Source organism: Desmodus rotundus, chromosome 6 (assembly GCF_022682495.2).
Source record: "Desmodus rotundus isolate HL8 chromosome 6, HLdesRot8A.1, whole genome shotgun sequence".
Lineage (NCBI taxonomy): Eukaryota > Metazoa > Chordata > Mammalia > Chiroptera > Phyllostomidae > Desmodus > Desmodus rotundus.
This window is the reverse complement of record NC_071392.1, coordinates 80,807,995-80,820,489: the sequence shown is the minus strand read 5'-3', so window position 1 is coordinate 80,820,489 and position 12,495 is coordinate 80,807,995.

Genomic DNA, 12,495 nt, shown 5'->3' with positions numbered 1-12,495 from the left:
TTCAGGCTCAAGAGAAACTCTACTCCCGCCCATTAGTGATCTAGAGGAATTTTAATTAGGGGCCTTGAAAGAAATAGTAAGATCACCTTTTAGACCCTACCTATATGGCAGGGCACACTACTAATTACTGAACATATGGTATCCCTCCCTTGACCTTCGGCCCCCCCAAGGTGCCTTGCCTCATCCCTAGTTCAGAATATCATATACACCTCACGTTCCCTTCCTGTCTGTGAACCTTTCGTGTGTGGGGGATATCTGACTCTGTCACGGATGTGGCATTCCCCTGCTCATTACAGTCACCTAAGAAGCATTAAAACCTCCCAATACCCAGTGCACACCCAGACCAACTAAGTCAGAATCCCCGAAAGTGGGAAACATCAGGAGCTTTTAATGTTCCTCAGATAATTCAACATGCAGCCAAACTTGAAAACCCCTGGTATAGGTCATTGGCGATTAGTGAAGGCCTCTTCCCATGGGTTGTTGTTGTGTTAAGGAATCATTAGTAATGATGAAGGAACCTGGAACTCTCCTGGTTGGCGACCCCCTACTTCCACATACTCTTCACCCCCGTAATATTTCCACCATTCCCCGGTGGGAGGCACCCCCACCTATTCACTCTCTCCCAGGTCTCTGTCTCCTCATTCAGACCTGCGTCTCCAGGCCTGGATCCAGTACACCATCTCACTGAGCTCTCACCCGACCTCATGCTAGAAGCTGCTGCCTACACCTCTTCTGCCCCAGCCTAGCCTCCTCCCGAAGTGGGTGTCCGTGCTTTTGCTTTCTGGAAAGATTATTCCCACTTACTCGGTCCAGTCTCTCTTTTCGGCCCCCGGCATCCAGAGCACACAAAGCAGAGCAGCAGAGGAAACCTCAGGACTCAATGACAGACTCCTGAGTGGAAGTGGGGACCTGGACTGAGACCTAGGAAGGAGGCAGGTGCTCAAGGAACTGTAAGAATTGCAGGTACTTCCAGAGTCAGAGACAGACAGACAGAGAGAGAGAGAGAGAGAGAGAAGAAAAGAGAGACAAGGAGAGAGAGAGGGAAACTCCATGTGTAAAAAATGTCAGTGGTTCTCATTTTGAATAACTAATGGAAAGAAAAACTGTAACATTTTGTTTTGATTCCATAATAAGTAACGCCAAGTAATTTTAATGAATTGCTTATCATTTGCATACTTGTTATGCAGCATTAAGACGCTTCTGTATATCATTTTTGTGCTGCATGAATATATATGTGTATATTAGATTTATAAATTTCACTTGAGAATGATGCTTTCCTGCTGCTTGCCTTACTCATAATACAGGTTATAGGGTGGTAACATCATATCAAAAATGTTGCTATATGAGGTTTAGCTGGAAACCCGTTGTTTGATCTATAACATATCCAATTAGTGAAAACTGAGTCCTATCCTAGCCAGGGTTTCTTCACAGAGCTTTTTACAATATTCTCTCCAATAAGGTGCCTCCCTTTCTCTGTGACCTGGTGTAGATACAGGAGTGATTAACTGAAGTATTTTCACATCACTGCACACAGCTATACATAGTGCATGTAATATCCATTCTTCCAGCAGGGGGCTCTCTCACCATTAGAAGAACAGATGGAAAGAGTTCATTCATTTATTGATTCACCAAAAATATCATTGAGTTCTTACTAACTTCCAAATTCTGTTATTTTTCCAGGGATAGAGTAGAGAGGACTTTATTCTCATACAACTTAGAATCTATCCAATTTTTAGCTACTTCTGCTAGAAATAATCACTGTTTCCTAAGTAAAAGTTATTATTACTAGAACATTCATTTGGAGAGGGTGATGTTGGTTGCTGAGAAAGGAAATACTTAGGAAAAGACATTAGGTAAACAGCAAATTTTATTTTGTTCTCCATGCTGTGAGGGATATATTTCTTCCTACAAGAGGAAGAGAAATCGCCTGTCTCTGATAGCCTCTTCTGAGAGCTAACCAATGCTGGATTCTGAATGTAGAAGCTTCCTTTGCCGACGATTTCAAACTTCTAGTCTTAGGATTTATCATTCCAAAAGTGATGAGGAAATCAGAACAATATTCAAGTTGCAGAGACCACAAACATCAGCTAGAGCAATGGTAGTCAAAATTTTGTACAAGGACCAATTCAAGAAAATTTTATTTCCTGAGTTACATTTTTTATCTCTTCCAAATATAAAAGTGACATCATTGCCTCAAGTGGGAGGAAACCACTCTTACAAATTGGATTATCCACTTTAGTGAATTTCTGAAATGTAAATGGGAAGCTTGGTACCGTTCTATGAACCCCTAAAACATGAACATCTGAACACACACGAGAGGTGGTGGCAGCTTCCACTGTTTCTCCTCAACATTTCAGGCTGGTGCACCCCAAAGGCCAATGGATGTACCTTACTGACCTAGTGTCCAACCATCTCATTTGGCAGATGGGGGGTCTAGAACCCCGAGACGAGGAAGGACTTGTCCATGGTCACACAGGAAGTTCTCAGGGCATCTTACCTCAGGAATTTTTCTTAACAATTATGAAATGATAGCATCTTAGAGTTAAAATGAGTCATAGGAAGTCAACCAATCCAACCTTCTACCCAAAGTGGAAGCCACCCCTGAAAGGACATCTCCCCCTCAAAGGGGCCTACTGCATCCTGAGAATTCTCGCCGTGTACAAGCCATATGTCCGGCCCAAAGACAGTGCCTCATGGCTTCTGGCTGTGTAGCCTGCATCCATATAAAGAGCCGCACTGCAGTTATTTAAGAACAACCCTCGTAATCCAGCTCTCTTCACCACACCCAACATCCGCAGTTTTTCAGCTGTTTTCCATGTGCCACAGTTTCTTCTCCCATCTTCAGACCCCACCAGATCCTACAATGCGATGTCAAATGTCAAATTCTCTCAGCTGAACCGGCCGTGCAGTGAGCACAGTGGGATACACAAAGATACAAAGCAGGTTCATTTCCCAGAAAATGGATTTTATCTGTGGATGAGAGAATCAAGAGGACTCACTCTGAGCACCTAAAAGAAAAATGGCTTTTTGTGCCATTTCTCTCTATAAAAGGCTTTTTCAGTTTAGCCAGTTCCCTCATCTAAAGAATGAACTAATTTAGAAAAGAAAAACTGAGACATTTCATTCATCCGAGAGCAATACAAATCAACAAAGAAATTCTGAGCACCACTCACTCCTCTCCCTGCCACGTCCCAGAGCCTGGGCTCCGCATTACCCGGGTGGAAGTGGGTGAATGAATGTCTAGAGGTTCAGCGCTCTCTTGATGATGTATCACATTGTCATGAAGCACATTTTCTCCAGTGTCCAGAAATACAACTACAAGGGCTCTTCAGGTTCAAATAATAAGCATACCAAGGAACCCACCAAGGAGCCAACCATGCAAATTGCTTCCGTTAAGAAAAAAAATATGGATGTATTTATGCAAATCAGTGACTAAAACATACCCATTGCAACAATTTTCAAATAACATCCAGTTCCTCAAACTACTTTTAGCTCATTGACCGTGCTAAAATCGAATCCATTGTCCTCAATCCTGCTGAAACTCCTCATGACCCTTTGCACAGCTCAGCAGTCACTCAAAGCAGTCCCAGATTGAGGCCAGAAAGTCAATATGGGCAAATGCTCCAAACTTTACGCCAGCCCCCAGCGATTTACAGGTGGTGTGCTCTGTATCTTTTTAGCCGGAGACCTTATTTCTGATGTGTCATGGGAGCACTTCAGAGACTTAGGATGACCGTATTTATCGAGTCAAAAACAAGTAGACTTACACAAACCATGGCACAGAATATTTGAATTAGTATCCTCTGAAAATTTAGAAGTCAGATTGCCTGTGTTTGTCCCCATTTGGACATGAGCTATGACCAGTTTACTGAGATCGGGTCCCAGTGCATAAACTATTAAAATATCTTACACTCACACACACAATTGACCTTCTTTGGAGGCATTTCGGCCCCCAAATGGGACGTGAAGATAATATCTAGTAATAATACCTAATGCAATTTGTCGGGTACTTTTGCATAAACTATTTCATTCTGCATTCGTAAAAAGAAATCTCCTCACACAGGTGCTTTATTTGTTCGCATACTACAGATGAGGAAACTGAGGTTTAGAAGAGCGAATTCACTTGTCCACGGCCGCTCAGCTAGGAGGTGACACATGGACCCCAGGTCTGCCTGCAGAGCTTATGGCAAGTACACTTCTCAGAGTATGCTTCTCATTAAGGAAGAGAGGAGCTGGGTTACAGCTTTGGGTCTGCCATCTGGAAAGAGTAAAAACTACCTGACTACCTGGACTGGGAGGACTCATTTCATATTTTGGCTACTTTCTTAAACACCAAACCAAATATCTATCCCTACTTCCTAAACACTTATTTACGAAAATCCTAAAATCACCTTTAACCCAATGTTGAGATCCAAATTCATTAGTTTCTCTTCCTCTATAGCTCCCCGCCCCCAATAGTTCTTCTATATGAAGGCAGCTCCATGCAGTGAAACCTGTACGGAGTTGGAAAGCAGGACACGGGGTTCTAATTCCAACCTCGCCATCTACCATTGTGGGTAAGTCATTCCTTGGAATTTATTCCCTTAACCCTATAATGAAAATAATGATGGTATCAACTTCCTAGAGTTCTTACAAGTATTAAATAAGAATAATACATGTGAAAATATTTCTCAAAATCCTAAGCAAATATTATAATGATTATTACGCTTTGTGTTTGTTGATATAATTTTCCACTTTATTCATAAGATGGAGCCATCTGGAGTATTTTCCTATTTTTACCAATATTGTGGTTAAATGATACAAAGTGTCAACAAAGTGAAGAAATACAGTTTGCCAAAAATGCTTGAATGCTAATGTTCCTATCATTTTGTTTTACGTGTTCTAACGAGTACTGAGAATAATGCATCTGGCTAAGAATGACTGCAGATTAACTTCTCTAGCATAAAGCACTCAACTTCTATAATGTATGTGGAGCAAGTAGTAAGCACTGAAATATCTAATTGCTTTTTAAGAAATATTTGTCTTCAACTTAGGTTTCAGAGAAATGTGGAGAGCTAAATTATATTATCTCTAATGGCCTTTAGTAAAACTCCCAGTATCCAACAGATTAGGAAAAGGAAGCAGAGTCACAGAAAAAAGAAAATGAATTTTTTAAAGCATTGGATCTTAAACTCTCATTATTTCGTAAACCATAATGAGGACCACACAGTTTATTACTGAAGTAAGATTATCAATCACATTTTGTAATATTTTTATACAGTTAGGTGTACTCTGTTAGAATAATTTTAAAGGCAGATTTTAACCCAGGTGTTTTTTTTTTTTTAATAAAATGCATGTGTTCATTTTGATGCTGACATATCACTGAATTTCTTTCATCTCTGTATTTTCTCATCTTCATGTGTGAAAAAATATATATTATGTTTAAGAATGCTGTTCAGTTTACTCCCTCCCAGCCCTACTGTCCGATCCATGTGTTTGGGTGCTTTGCACCCATTTCCTCTGTTTTACTCTAGTCTGGAACTATCTTCTCAGAATTTCCTTGCTTGAAGCCTGCTGTTATTTGTGGTGTGCCTTATTCCAGCTGTATTCCGCCTGTTTGCCCTGCGCATACAGTTATCTGCAGGCCAGAGTTCCTCCTTCATGGGACCAATAAAAGGCCAGGCAGACAGGGTATCAGCGATCTTTACTCTCAAAATAACATGCTGGCTTTGAAAGGAGTCTTAGAATGCTCCCTGTGCAAAAGCAGAGATGCCAGGTGGTCCTGGAACAGCCCGTTGTGCGCGTGTTCATTCATTTAAAGGTGATGCAGCAAAATGGTCTCTAGAACAGCATCCCATTCCCAACTCTGCCACGTAAGAGCTGTGTGACCTTGGGGGACTTACTTAACCTCTCTGAGCCTCAGTTTCCTCATCTATAAAACGCGGGAAATGATTATACCTATCTCATAGAGTTGTTGCGAGAAGTAGTTGATTTTATATGTGTGCACAGCATATCCCCGACATGTTTCCTATTAGTGTTACCGTTGTTTTTGTTATCAGTTATACGTTAAATATTTACCGGTCTCGATGGTGCTGTTGCACTAAGCGTTATAATACAACATTAAACAAAGCAACCACAAACAGCCCTCACGGAGTTTACAGAGACAAACGCAATCTACCAAATATCTAATAGACGTGATATAAATGCATGAAGGATAACTGCACCCCTAAAAACCAGGGGCCTGTCTACCAGGTTTCTTAATGTCTGCAGTCCCTCAATATTTTCCAGGTGACAGGAAGGAGTCTGCTCCGTTACCGCAGTCAGCGAACTAGGACTGCCTCGCTCATCTGACGCCTTTGTGCCCTATTTCCAAGCAGAGACCTGTTTCCCACTCCTCCCCACCCTGTTGTTGAACAGCTCTGTTCAGCAGTACAATCCGCAGCTCCCACCCCCGCCATCCCCGAGCTGCCCCTTTGAAACTCAGCCCAGGCCCTGATTCTGTTTCAATCAGCTGCCCTCTTGGGCTCTGCAGCTTGGTCGGCTGTGGAGTCTTTTTTTATTTCTAGTTCTTTTTTTTTTTTTTTTTTTTTTTTTTTGGTCTGTTGAGTCATTGTTTGGCGTATTACTCCGGCTTCTGCTTCCTCACATTGCCCATATTCCTCCTACCTTCTACCCCACCCACTTTCGAATCACCGGATCTGGCTTCAGATGCTGCCTCGACTTCTTCTGAGCTCAGTGAGGGCTACCAAGTTACTCCACCTTTCTCAGCCTTTGTCATCTCACTTGTAAAAATAAGGGAAAAAAATATGCAATAGAGTTAAGTAGCTTAAATAAGATATAACCCCTTAAACAACGCTTAGTATCCAACACTCAATAAATAAATTTCTTTATACAACGAATATTCATCCCCAGGCACCAGGGATATTTATCCAACAAGTGCTTATGCCCAGACACTGAGGGTGCAAGGCTCAAAAAAATAGGTGAATTGGTTTCTTCACTTGTGAAGATTATATTCCATCAGGAGAGGCCCCAAAATAATGTAAATTGTAATAGTACTATATAGGAAACAAAAAACTTGCTGAGATAGAAAAACAAGGAGGACTTATTATACATACACTGGTCAAGATAGGGAAAAAAGAGGCAGCCAGAGGAAGGAGCATGTGCAAATATCCTGAGGTGGAAAAAAATTATCATGTTTGAGGGCCTGAAAGACCCCGGTGGCTAAAACCTGGTGAGCCAGGGAGTGGCACAAGATGAACTTGGAGAGGTGAACCCTCTAGGCCTCCATCCAAATGGTTCGCAGTTTTCTTGTAAGGTAGTTTCCCTTCCTCCTACCACCACCTCTAGCCCCCAGTCACACTCTATAAATAACGAGTAGGTACCGCTACACAGGAGTCAAGTTGATCTCCGTCTCAGGAATGACTCTTGTTACTACAAATCCAGTTCTTCATGAAATGAAAAGGGAGAGAAGGGCAGTGTGACTTGCTCAGTGTTCTTCTGCTTCCTTCCTTCTCTTCAAAGCTGGCGTGCCCTGGGGGCTCAGGCCTGTCTCTGAGTTTTCCCTGTAATCTCCCGGAGTCCCATGACTATACAGCATTTACATGCTGATGATTCCAGTTTTTATCTTGGGCTCTGACTTCACAGAGCTCCAGATACATATCTACTTCCCGTGTACACTAGGTATCTCAGGTTCACTCTAACCAGAAGAGAGCTGTTCATTTTTGCCCTCCAAACCTGGACTTCACCCAGTCTTCCCTACAATCACCCAACCTGGTTTTCAAATCAAAATTGTAGATCCAATTCTCGTGCCCTCTCCCATGCAATCCATCAAGTCCTGCCAGCAGTGTGTCTAAAATAGACCCCTCATTTGTCTATTTTTCTAACTCGACAGCCATTCACCTCTCCAGGTTGGTCTACAGTCACCTGGGCTACCTGGGCTGCTGTAATGGTCTCCTGAGTGATCTGTTTCCCCCAGCAATCAATTGCTGATGGTTACCCCCAATGGTCCGTTCTCCACAGACCAGCCAAAGGGATCTGTTGGGAAAGTAAACATAAATCGTATCATGTTAGTCCCTGGCTTGAAACCTACAAAGCTTCCCTCTGCATTAAAAATACAATCTAAGCCCCTGACCCTGGACCATGAGACCCTACGTCACCCGGCTCTCAGCTTCCCTCTCCTCCCTCAACTAGTCCTCTCCTCCTGTATCAGTAAGATCAGCCACACTGTGCTCAAATGCACCACAGTAGTTCCCACCTGATGGGCTGCGGGCATCCAGTTCCCTCCGCCTCACGTCCTGCCCTCATTTTGCAGGTCTGGCTTTTTCTTGTCCTCGTGGTCATGCCTCGCAGAGAAGCTTCCCCTAGCATCTCATTTTAAAGTCCCCCATCCACCCGCCCCCCCCCCCCCCGTCATTGTCTGCAACAGCACCACCCAATAGAACTTCCTGAGATGGAAATGTTCTATAATTAGTGCTGTTCAATACTGTATCCACAAGCTAAGCCACATGTGCCTAACCGAGCACTTGAAATGTGGCTACTGCAGCTAAGGAACTGATTTGTTATTGTCTCCAATTTCAATTTATGTTAATATAAACAGTCCCACGTGCAGATAGGGGCTACCCTGTTGAAAAGAACAGCCCTATGACATCATCATATTTTATTTGCCTCCAGAGCATTAATAACTATCTGAAGTTATCATGTTCATTTCTTTCATCCATTCCACAAGAGCAGGGACCTGGTCTACCTAGAAAAAGCAGGACACACGAACGGTGTTGTATAGGTTACCTATTGCTGCTTGACAACTTATCACAAACTCAGCAGCTGAAAACAACGCAAGTCTGTGATATCACGGTTCCTGAGTCAGGAATCCTAGGCTTGGCTTAGCTGGGTGGCTCTATCACAGATCTGCAATCAGGGCGTTGCCCAGGCCTGGGGTCTTTCTCATCTGAAGGCTTGACTGGGGAAGGGTCTGCCTGCACACTCATGTGGTTGTTGGCAAAGTTCAGCTCTCTTCTAATGAGGGACTCGGTTCCCAGCTGGCTATTGGCTGAAAGCTGCCTTGAGTTCATGGCCACGTGAGGCTCTCCAACACGCAGCTCATTCCACACTTGTAAGCCACGGAGGAAATAGTTTGCTAGTGTGATAGAAGTTACAATCTTACGTAAACTAATCATGGAAGTGATAGCTCATCCCATTAAGGGTCATTTTAGGAGTCTGACTGCCACAGGTGGTTATTATGAAACCTTCACTCAATGAGTGAGGGAAGGGGACTCTTCTGGCTGAGCAGTGCAACTGGTTATAGTACTTCTATCCCCCACTGGAGAAAGGAAAGCCTCTTGAACTAGATCATCAAGGGAAAAACGGAGGTTCCTTCCCTGAAGGAATATGGAACATTAAAAGAGCGATGGAAAAGGAAGCTTCTTAGCAAATACGGCAGGTCGTCACTTGAGAACTATTCAGAGCACGAGCCCTGGCGTCACATTGCTCAGGTTCAAAGCCCAGCTGTGCGTTTCCCCCGCCGTGCACTTCTCTGTGCCTCTGTTTACTGCAGCATTGTCGTCAGGATTGAATGAGTTAATAAATGTAGCAAACTAGGAACAGTGCCTCTTAGAGAGTAAGCCCTCAAGAAGGGTTGACTCTCATTGTTATCACCACTCCTATACTGACTTTTGTGTTGAAAACAAGCTTTCTGCTTCTATTGCTGTTGATGTGGTTCTAAGCTAGTAATTGTACCTCTTGGGGTTCTTACCTACAGGTAACAGAAAGCAACCCCAGCTAACAAGCAGCAAACGGAATTTATTTTACAACATAGGTGTGGATCCCAGAGTCCCTGGAAGAATTAGGCAACGGGCGTGGGGCTGCACAGCTGCCAACAATGCCCAAAATCAGAAGGCAGAACCTGTCTGGTGAGACCCACCAGTCTCCTCCTTTGAACCTATGATGTTATGGCTGGCACCACTGATACTCCCAGGCCCAGGTGCAGCATATGACCAACTGCCCCAAGTACCTCAGTCTTTCTTCAGCAGTTATCACACTGAATTCGGGTCTCACAGCTGCCGCATCACTGACTCTGGATTCTCAGCCGGCACCACCTGACGGATGGATGCTCGGTCTGGAACAGGTGCTGGGACAGCAAGGATTTGGTATTTTCTTTGACTGCGGTTGCCTCCATCCAAGATTCATTAGAAAGGGAATTTCTAAAACATAAGATGAGCTTTCCAATGCTGGACAGCTAAAATAATTTTTAAGGGTGGAAGTCCATTAAAGTGGTCATTAATGATTTCTCCATGATAAGCATGATATTTTTAATCCATGTATTAAAAATTCAGTATGTTCCAGCACGGAAGTTCTCTCGAGGATTTACATCCCTCATCATGTGCCTTCCCAGGTTGAAGGTACTCCTGGAGCTAGAATGAAATAGTGGCTAAATACTAGGTGTATGACTGCTTTATTTGCATTATTTTTTCACTGATGGACTTTCCGCCACCAGAAAATCATTAATTGCATATTACATTTCTTCACCAAGCCTTGTATTCTTTCAGGCACAGAAGCTGTGATATCACAGGTGTCTTGCCCTTTAAATGAACTTGTTGTTCATGATCTTCTTGGAAGAAGTTCAAACTGTTCTTGCTTGTGGTATTTTTGTTTCATTTTTCTAGGAAACAGTCATGAGAATTTCATGAGGAGCTTCGCAAGGGCAGCTCTGGGCCCTTGTGATTTGGTACCAGTGAGCTTAATATGAAGTAGAGGCTCCTCTCCTCACTAGAGAAGGAGCCCCTGACTCCAAGGTCAAGGCCAAATGGTCTTCCAAAAGGACTGTACCATTTTTACATGCCTGCACGTAATGCAAAAGAAGAAGACTTGGGAAATTTCTGCTTCGGGTAATTTCGATTGCCACTATCTCAAGAATCTGGAATTTTTCTCTAGTCTTTTTCATGAGACTCTAAGTTCCCCTTTTATTTTGCCCCGATACTGCACATCTATAGAAGTTTGCTCGATAAGCATATATTTGGCAAGTTAGTCACATTGCTTTAAAAATACAACAGTGTGAGAAACATGGGGAGGTGCAATCCATATGCAGATTGGGACACTTGCATTATACAAACTTGGTTACTTAACTCAGCTGGATTCTTCTTAAATAATGGTTCTCGACCAGGGGTGACTTTGCCCCTGGGAGGACACTTGGCAATGTCTGGAGTCATTTTGGTTGTCCCAGTTGGGATGGGGAGGGGCAGTGCTACTGATGTCCAGTGGGGATAAGCCAGGAATGTTGCTAAACACCCTACAAGGCACAAGACAGCCCCCCACAACACAGAATTATCCCTCCCAAGATGTCAATAGTGCCGAGGTTGAGAAACCCTGACGTGAAACTTCCATCGCATTTCAGTTTTCCTTCCGTGCCTCTTTCCCTCCCTGGCCTAGAGGCATTGCTTCTGGTTCTCAGGCCTTTAAAGAAGCAAGATTCTTCCAGAGTGGCCTCCCCACATCTCATCGTCAGGCCTGAACTGTGGAAGATGAAGCCACATCCTGATCTCCCCATTCTGAAAATTCTTTGAATTTCCCTTGGTAAGTAAGTACTCCTTGGTTTTGAGCCTTTTCTGAAATGCTTTCTCTCTGTTATGGGCATTTGAACCTGGGACTTCAACACACCCAGCTCTGGCTCTCCCCACTCTATGCAGGCTGAGCCCCAGTTTTTCTAAACAGTGTGGACGGAAAGCCCCCATAGGCACTGAGCGTGTACACGTAGTCTATGCGGCCTTAGAAAGTCGCAGAGCCTCTTCCTGTTTTACTTCCACGTTCTGTAAAATAACATAGTAAAACTAACTTCACAGGGTAGTGTGAGCAGATGACATAATGTAAACCCTCTTAATAATCTGTGAAACAGTAGAATGCTTGTTTTTATCATTATTACCCTTTTTCTCCCCATCTCCTTTCTACACCCTGCTCCCCTAATGTGTATAGGCAGGCCTCCCTGATACGGATGTCACACATCAAACCAGTGAAGCATTTGCTTTTAGCAAATCATCATCTCTCTAACCTGCATTTTCATTACGCTTGCTCCTACCCACATAGACAGTGAAGCTACATCTTCACATGTTGTGAAGAAAAGGGAGTGCATTGCAGCTGGACTCTCCCTAAATTTAGCAGGAAAAAAATTAAAAGCGGTTCAGGATTTTTACTTTATGGTGCCTGGGGATAGAAATAAAATAAATTATAAAATACCTTATTTTCTCAATAAGAACAGTCTTATAATGTGTGGTTGGGAAAAAAATGGCATCAAAAATGGCATCAAATAAATAAAAAAAGAATAAACTCCTATAATTTTTAAAATAGAAATATATTATACTTCAAGCCATAGAAAATAAATATAAATATGTTGCACATCTTGATACATGCTATTTTTGTTAGTGTTTTTTAAAATATATTTTATTGATTCTGCTATTACAGTTGTCCCATTTCCCCCCCTCTATTCCCCTCTGCCCTGCACACCCCCTCCCACCCGCATTCCCTCCCTTT